This window comes from Lissotriton helveticus, chromosome 4_1, assembly GCF_964261635.1.
Source record: "Lissotriton helveticus chromosome 4_1, aLisHel1.1, whole genome shotgun sequence".
In the NCBI taxonomy this organism is placed as follows: Eukaryota; Metazoa; Chordata; class Amphibia; order Caudata; family Salamandridae; genus Lissotriton; species Lissotriton helveticus.
In genome coordinates this window covers 969,477,735-969,485,897 of record NC_136063.1, presented here as the reverse complement: position 1 = coordinate 969,485,897, position 8,163 = coordinate 969,477,735, and positions in this window count along the sequence as shown.

Genomic DNA, 8,163 nt, shown 5'->3' with positions numbered 1-8,163 from the left:
GGTTCCCGGGCGTCCGGGGTTCCCTTCCCCGGGTCAGCGGCATGTCAGAGTGCCCAGGACGAGTTCCACGGGTCCCGGGCAGTCCTCCCCCGGGCGTCCGGGGCTCCCTTCCCCGGGCCGACGGCAGGTCAGAGTGCCCATGACGGGCTCCACGGGTCCTGGGTATCTGGGACTCCCTTCCCCGGGCCAACGGCATGCTGGAGTTCCCAGGACGGGCTCCACGGGTCCCGGGCATCCGGGGCTCCCTTCCCCGGTCCAACGGCTTGTCAGAGTGCCCAGGACGGGCTCCACGGTTCCCCGGCGTCCGGGGTTCCCTTCCCCGGGTCAGCGGCATGTCAGAGTGCCCAGGACGGGCTCCACGGGTCCCGGGCAGTCCTCCCCCTGGGCGTCCGGCGCTCCCTTCTCCAGGCCGATGGCAGGTCAGAGTGACCAGGACGGGCTCCACGGGTCCCGGGCAGTCCTCTCCCGGGCGTAAGTGGTTGTCTGACAGATTCGGGCGGATGTGCTTTTACGAACCGGATCGGAATCGGCCCAAATAATAATTTTAATATTCCACATTTGTAAAGTGCACAATCGCCCGTAAGGGTCTCTAGGCGCTAGGGGCCGTTGGGAAGATTAAGCAAGCTATTGCCCAGAGTCACATGGTGCTGGGCTAATCTGCCGCCGGTGCCGGGGATCGAACCGTGATCCCTAGATGGGGATATCCCAAAAATCTGGCATGGATACGGCCCGCCAGGACGGGTTTGGACACCCCTGGTATAGAGGCAGTCAACGCGAAATCTGCTGGGTTCGATTCCGATCCGGGTGAGAAGGTCCGTACGAATCTGTCGGGCTTGGGAGTCCGTACAACAGGGGTGTCCAAACCTGTCCTGGCGGGCCGTATCCATGCCAGATTTTTGGGATATCCCCATCTGGTGATCACGGTTCGATCCCCGGCGCCGGCGGCAGATCAGAGTGCCCAGGACGGGGTCCATGTGTCCCCGGAATTCGTCCCCCGGGCGTCCGGGGCTCCACCCAGGCTGACGGCATGGAAAAGTGCCCAGGACGGGCTCCATGGGTCCCGGGCAGTCCTATCCCCTGGGCGTACGTGGTTGTCCGACATTCGGTCGGATATGCTTTTACGTACCGGATCGGAATCGGCCCCAATAAAATCGTTCGTAAAGTATATAGCAAGTCAACCTGAAATCTGCTGGGTCAGAATGGGCTTGATTCCGATCCGTGTCGGAAGGTTAGGAGTCCGTACGAATTTGTCGGGATTGGGAGCCCGTACGAATTTGTCGGAATTGGGAGTCCGACCATGGACGGGCTCCAATGGGTCCCAGGCAGTCCACCCCCTGGGCGTCCGGGGCTCCATCCAGGCTGCCGGCATGGCAGAGTGCCCGGGACAGGCTCCATGGTTTTCAGGGTAGTCTCCCCCTGGGTGTCGGGGCGCTCCAGGCCGATGGCATGGAAAAAGTGCCCAGGACGGGCTCCATGCATCCCGGGCCTTCGTCCCCCGGGCGTCCGGGGCTCCATCCGGGCTGACGGCATGGCAGAGTGCCCGAGTCGGGCTCCATGGTTTTCAGGGTGGTCTCCCCCTGGGTGTCGGGGTGCTCCAGGCCGATGGCATGGAAAAAGTGCCCAGGACGGGCTCCATGCATCCCGGGCATTCGTCCCGGGATGGGGACAGGGTGGGGGAGAGTCCAGGCGGCTTCACCTCCATGCCCAGCCATCTGATTGCCCAGATTCCCTCGGCCATCTGGTCGCCCGGATCCCCTCGGGCATCTGGTCGCCCGCATCGCTTTCCTATGGGGCGACCAGATGGCCGGACTTCCCTGGAAGATCCGATGAGGTGCCATTCGCCTCCCGGATCCCAGCGAGGGCTCCAGGAGGTCGGGTACTTTCGCGCCTTGGGTCCCCTCTGTCACCTCTAGTGCATGGATTACAAGAAAGGAGGGTAATTTCCCTCCGGATTACTAGGGGCAGGGTACGCCCGGACACCCCTCCAGGGCTGGTGGTTCTCTGCCATGGGGACCAGATGGGCTATGCCTGGGCAACACCTCCCTAGGCCACCCGGGGCTTCCTTCCTCCAGGCCAACGGCTTGTCAAATTGCCCAGGACGGGCTCCATGGCTCTTGGGCAGTCGTCCCCCGGGCGTCCGGGGCTCCATCCAGGCCGACGGCATGGCAGAGTGCCTGGGACGGGCTCCATGTGTCCCGGGCCTTCGTCCCCCGGGCGTCCGGGGCTCCATCCAGGCCGACGGCATGGCAGAGTGCCCGGGACGGGCTCCATGCGTCCCGGGCATTCGTCCCCCGGGCGTCCGGGGCTCCATCCAGGCTGACGGCATGGCAGAGTGCCCGGGTCGGGCTCCATGGTTTTCAGGGTGGTCCTCCCCTGGGTGTTGGGGCGCCCCAGGCCAATGGCATGGAAAAAGTGCCCAGGATGGGCTCCATGCGTCCTGGGCATTCGTCCCCCGGGCGTCCGGGGCTCCATCCAGGCTGACGGCATGGCAGAGTGCCCGGGTCGGGCTCCATGGTTTTCAGGGTGGTCCTCCCCTGGTTGTCGGGGCGCTCCAGGCCAATGGCATGGAAAAGTGCCCAGGACGGGCTCCATGCGACCCGGGCATTCATCCCCCGGGCGTCCGGGGCTCCATCCAGGCTGACGGCATGGCAGAGTGCCCGGGTTGGGCTCCATGGTTTTCAGGGTGGTCCTCCCCTGGGTGTCGGGGCGCTCCAGGCCAATGGCATGGGAAAGTGCCCAGGATGGGCTCCATGCGTCCTGGGCATTCGTCCCCTGGGCGTCCGGGGCCCCATCCAGGCTGACGGCATGGCAGAGTGCCCGGGTCAGGCTCCGTGGTTTTCAGGGTGGTCCTCCCCTGGGTGTCGGGGCGCTCCAGGCCGGCGGCATGGAAAAGTGCCCAGGGCGGGGTCCATGCGTCCCGGGTCTTCGTCCCCCGGGCGTCCGGGGCTCCATCCAGGCTGACGGCATGGCAGAGTGCCCGGGTCGGGCTCCATGGTTTTCAGGGTGGTCCTCCCCTGGGTGTCGGGGCGCCCCAGGCCAATGGAATGAGAACGTGCCCAGGATGGGCTCCATGCGTCCTGGGCATTCGTCCCGGGACGGGGACGGGGTGGGGAAGAGTCCAGGCGGCTTCACCTCCATGCCCGGCCATCTGATCGGCCAGATTCCCTCGGCCATCTGGTCGCCCGCAACGCTTTCCTATGGGGGGGACCAGATGGCCGAACTTCCCTGGAAGTTCCGATGAGGTGCCATTCGCCTCCCGGATCCCAGCGAGGGCTACATGAGGTTGGGTTCTTTCACTGAATGAAAAAGAAAAAGAAAGGTATCCCGAGCACTCAATTACACTAATGTTACTCAAATATAAGTTTTGGTGCCCTCATCGTCGCACGTAGTCACACGCGTGCCTATCTGAATCAGTAACGAATGTTGAGGTTAGGTACACTACCCTCCAGACTGGGCGCCAGATTCACCACGAAAACAACGTTTTCTATTGCAAGTTCATTTGCGTTTATTCAATGCGTTCAAAATTATCCAAATCCCTTTATTAGTTTATGCGATTGTATATCGTTATCATTGGCAACATAATATTATTCTTATGTCGCAAACATTATTCTTGATGACAATCCACTTTATCATAACACCCAATGCATTTCGGGTCGAAATACATGACCCTTCGTCAGGGGTCTGCAAATTGAAATCAAACAGGACCAAATTAGTCACCCTCAATAAAGTCAACATAATACACTGACAAAAAATTAAACGTGAAATAAATGCAATGTACTGTTTCTAAATTAACAGATCTCCCTACGTGAATCTACGTTATCTACATTACGGTAAACAATGATATCTACCACCCCAACATTAAATCTGTTCAAGGTTGAAAAAAAGCTCTCAAGTGCTCACTTCATTTGCCACTACATGCCTCGCTTGAATACGCGTTACACATACACATAATAAACATTTAAAACACTTACGCGAATAAAGACGCATTCGCGCCTCACAAGGTTCCAAAATGTTTGCAACATTGTAACACCAGTACTCCTCATAGGGCCGAGCTTCAATCACGTGATCGCGACCGCAGCCAACGCGGTTGCGGCTCTCCGGTCACGCGGTATGAGTGCTACGGCTTCACTACATGATGACGCTGCGACTGAATTCAAGAAACGCATTCCCCTGTGTTAGGCATGATATTTAACAAAATGACATGAAACTTTAACTGAACAGATTGTTGGGTTACGCAATGCTAAATGAATAAACATTGTGAAATAAAAATTAAAAATTATGAAATCAAACATTGGAAATTGCACGTTATACATTACCAACATGACTGGGGTACAGTAATTTGCTGAAGCAAATGCTGAAAATCAGTCCATTATAATACCCACGCATGTTCAATGCGATCATTCAAACCCCAAGGCTGGGTAGAGTTAAGTTTCTTGATCCAGTAAAACTCTGCTCTCAGTCTTTGTTTTACAGGATCCATGTCTGGGCGCTGTTTGATCGACTCGATTACCATGAATTTCAATTGCGATATTTGGTGGTTCATCTCTTTCCAGTGGCTCGCCACAGATGATTTTAAATTCTGTAGTCTGATGTTGCTCTTATGTTCCGTGATACGGACTTTTACCTTGCGTTCAGTTTGGCCAATGTATATTTTGCCACATGGGCACTTGATCAGATACACACAATTCGATGTGTCACAAGTACTAGAGTGCTGCAATTCGATTGAGTAGCCTTTGGTCGGATGCATTAATATGTTGCCACAGATAACATTATTGCAATGAGTGCAATTGAAGCATTTTGCCATGCCTTTCCACGTTACCTTATCTTTAAGCGGAGTGTTCAACAGTTCTTTTAGATTTTTTGATCTTTGATAAGCAAAAGTAATATGCTCATTATATAATCCTTTGAGGTCTGGTTCCAACTGTATCAAATGCCAATGTTTATTAATGGATCGTTTGATTCTTGCAGAATCTGACGAGTACTTTAATACACACACAGTTTTTTGTTGTACAAGCTGTTTGTCTTTAGGTGCCAATAAGTCGATTCTCTTGATTTTATCTGCTTTCATTATGGCATGTTGTAAGACCTCATCAGGGTAACCTCTCTGTTTGTACTTTAGAGTCTGTATTGTAATGGACTTCTTTAGTTCTTCTTCCGCAGATATGATTCTCTTCAATCGTATGTATTGGGACATTGGCAAATGTTTCTTCAATGGCTCAGGGTGAAAACTTTGGAATGCAAGACATGCATTTCTATCCGTTGGTTTGTGAAAAACTTTGGTGCTGATCTCTTGGTTGCTTATGGTGATTCGCACATCAAGAAATGCAATTGTTTCTTTAGAAATTGTGTGTGTGAATTTAATTCTTTCATTGTGGTTATTTAAAACCCTGATGTTGTTTACCAATGTATCTTCTGATCCGTGCCAAATCAAAAAAATATCATCAATGAATCGCTTAAACAAAATCATGCCTTCCTTCCATTCTTGATTATCCAAAATGTAATCTTTCTCAAATTTCTGCATAAAAATGTTCGCATATGAGGGGGCCCCCCCAAAACCCATTGATGTACCGTTAGATTGATTGTAGAATTGGCCGTTCCACTCGAAATAACTGTGATATAATGCAAACTGCATTAATTCCAGTATCAATATCCTTTGGTATTCCTCCAAATCGCTGTGCAATAAACACCATTCTAGTGGTTCAATGCCTTCTCTGTGAGGGATGGAAGTATACAATGACACGACATCAATAGTACACAACCAATAAGTTTCTCCCTGCAATAGTTTTACTTGGTTCAACATGTTCAAAAAGGCTGTCGTGTCCTTGATATACGTCTCACTTCTTTGAACAAGAGGTTGCAAAAACTTGTCCACGAATTTACCTACTGGTTCCGTGATCGATCCGCAGGCCGAGACGATGGGTCTAAAAGGTGGTCTGATAGGGTCCTTGTGAATCTTCGGCAACATATACAGTTGCGGTCTTCTTGGGTGTGTTAAATGGAAGAAAGCGTGTGTTTCGAAAGCCTCTATGGACTGCATTTGCGACAATTGTTTTGAGGAGATATTGCAGTTGACAGTATTGAACAAGGGCACCAGTTTCGCTCCTACATACAGATCTAACGCTGGCGAGACTGAACTCGCGCTTTTTAAGTTTTTCAGAAACTTAAAATTAAGATACTTCTTTAAGGACAGCAGTCAATTGCCAGTCAATCCCACATGGGATCAGGAATTCAAACCACCAAGTACATTCTGTGCTCCCATTACACACAAGTCCATAGAGGCTTTCGAAAGATCTGTGATGGTAGACATCCAAAACATTTCGTTTGGCAAACCTAAGAGTAATAATCTGAACCCCAAAGAATGGAATACATTGAAAAACTTGAATCAAGACAAAAGCTTGACTTTTCAGAAAGCAGATAAGGGCGGTGCCCTCATCGTAATGGATACTGAATTCTATAATTCGAGTGTCAATGAGCATGTTCAAAATCAAGATATTTACCTTCCTCTAAGCTCGGATCCCACTCAAGAATATCAAAAGATTTTATATCAAATCTTGGATCATGCGCTCACAATGAAATGGATAACCCAGAAAACACACGCTTTCTTCCATTTAACACACCCAAGAAGACCGCAACTGTATATGTTGCCGAAGATTCACAAGGACCCTATCAGACCACCTTTTAGACCCATCGTCTCGGCCTGCGGATCGATCACGGAACCAGTAGGTAAATTCGTGGACAAGTTTTTGCAACCTCTTGTTCAAAGAAGTGAGACGTATATCAAGGACACGACAGCCTTTTTGAACATGTTGAACCAAGTAAAACTATTGCAGGGAGAAACTTATTGGTTATGTACTATTGATGTCGTGTCATTGTATACTTCCATCCCTCACAGAGAAGGCATTGAAGCACTAGAATGGTGTTTATTGCACAGCGATTTGGAGGAATACCAAAGGATATTGATACTGTGTCAGGGCTAGGGTGGCTTGCGGTCTAGGGCCCGCCCCACTCTGCAAACAGGGGTTCCTGTGTGGCAAAATGCATCAGTCGTCCTTGGGAGGGCGTTGGTGGCTGACCTGCTTTAAAACTGCTTGTACGTCTGCTTTGAAACCTTGTTAGACTGTCTGTGTAGATTCCCATTCTTTAAAACGCTGTTTATTGCTGTTCCGCCTAATGCGTGAGGTTTGGCACTTGGAAAGCGTCCGCCTCATGCGTGAGCTTTCGTTGACTGGTCGCATGCGTGGCGGCGTGGTCACGTTCACTTACGAGACGGCGCCCAGTCTCCTGCGCTCACTATTCCAGTCAATTCTAGGAGGCAGCAGGTGGTTTCTTTTGCTCCGTTTTGGTGTCTTTGCAGATCCTGGCTTTGGGAAGAAGTCTTCACCGGAGGCTTTCGGTGAGGAATCCAGGGGGCGTGTCAGCTTCCGGCTTCCTCCGTGTTGCAGATCCTTGAGGAGAAAAGTCATTTCGTGAGCCCAGAGGGATCGTAGAGACCTTCACCGAAAGTAGAGTAGGTCGTACTCTACAGGTAGGGGAGAAGAATTCTGTGTTAGCTGCGCATATAACCTTATGGTAAAATTCCTGATTTTCGAAGAGGCAATTAATCTAATTATAGATTAAGTATTGGAATACACAAAAGATCTTTGGCTCTTCATGTTCTGTTTGGCACTCGTAATGCTTCTCATTGCAGGCAATGGTTGTTCAATGTTTTACGTGGTGCGCAATGCTAACTGTGTCGCGTAATTACAAGGTTAATCACTGAAGATTTTGGCGCAATTCAGTATTAAGATTTCTGCGAAAGGTGGTTTTTTCAGAGTTTATGAAAACTTAACTTTGTGATATTTTATGTGTTCTGTACAATCTTTGGTAAAGGAGTCAATTTAATAAAGTATGTTACTATTTCTTTTAAGGGAAGAATCTGTCGCTATTCACAACAAAAGGAATAAACAGATTAGTGAATAGGAATGTGTGTAATGATTAGAATTGCAAGAAGCCTATTGGAAACTTAGAGTAATAAGTTTAGTGGCTTGTATTCATGAAAATTCCCAGTTTGGGGTTAAAGGTCAAGAGACAGACTTTTAGCTAGAAGTATGTGTTACTAACTTTTCCTTTTCAGATCTCCTTCCCTGCTGTTCCCTTCCCAATTCCCTTTTCCCCCCGCTTGAT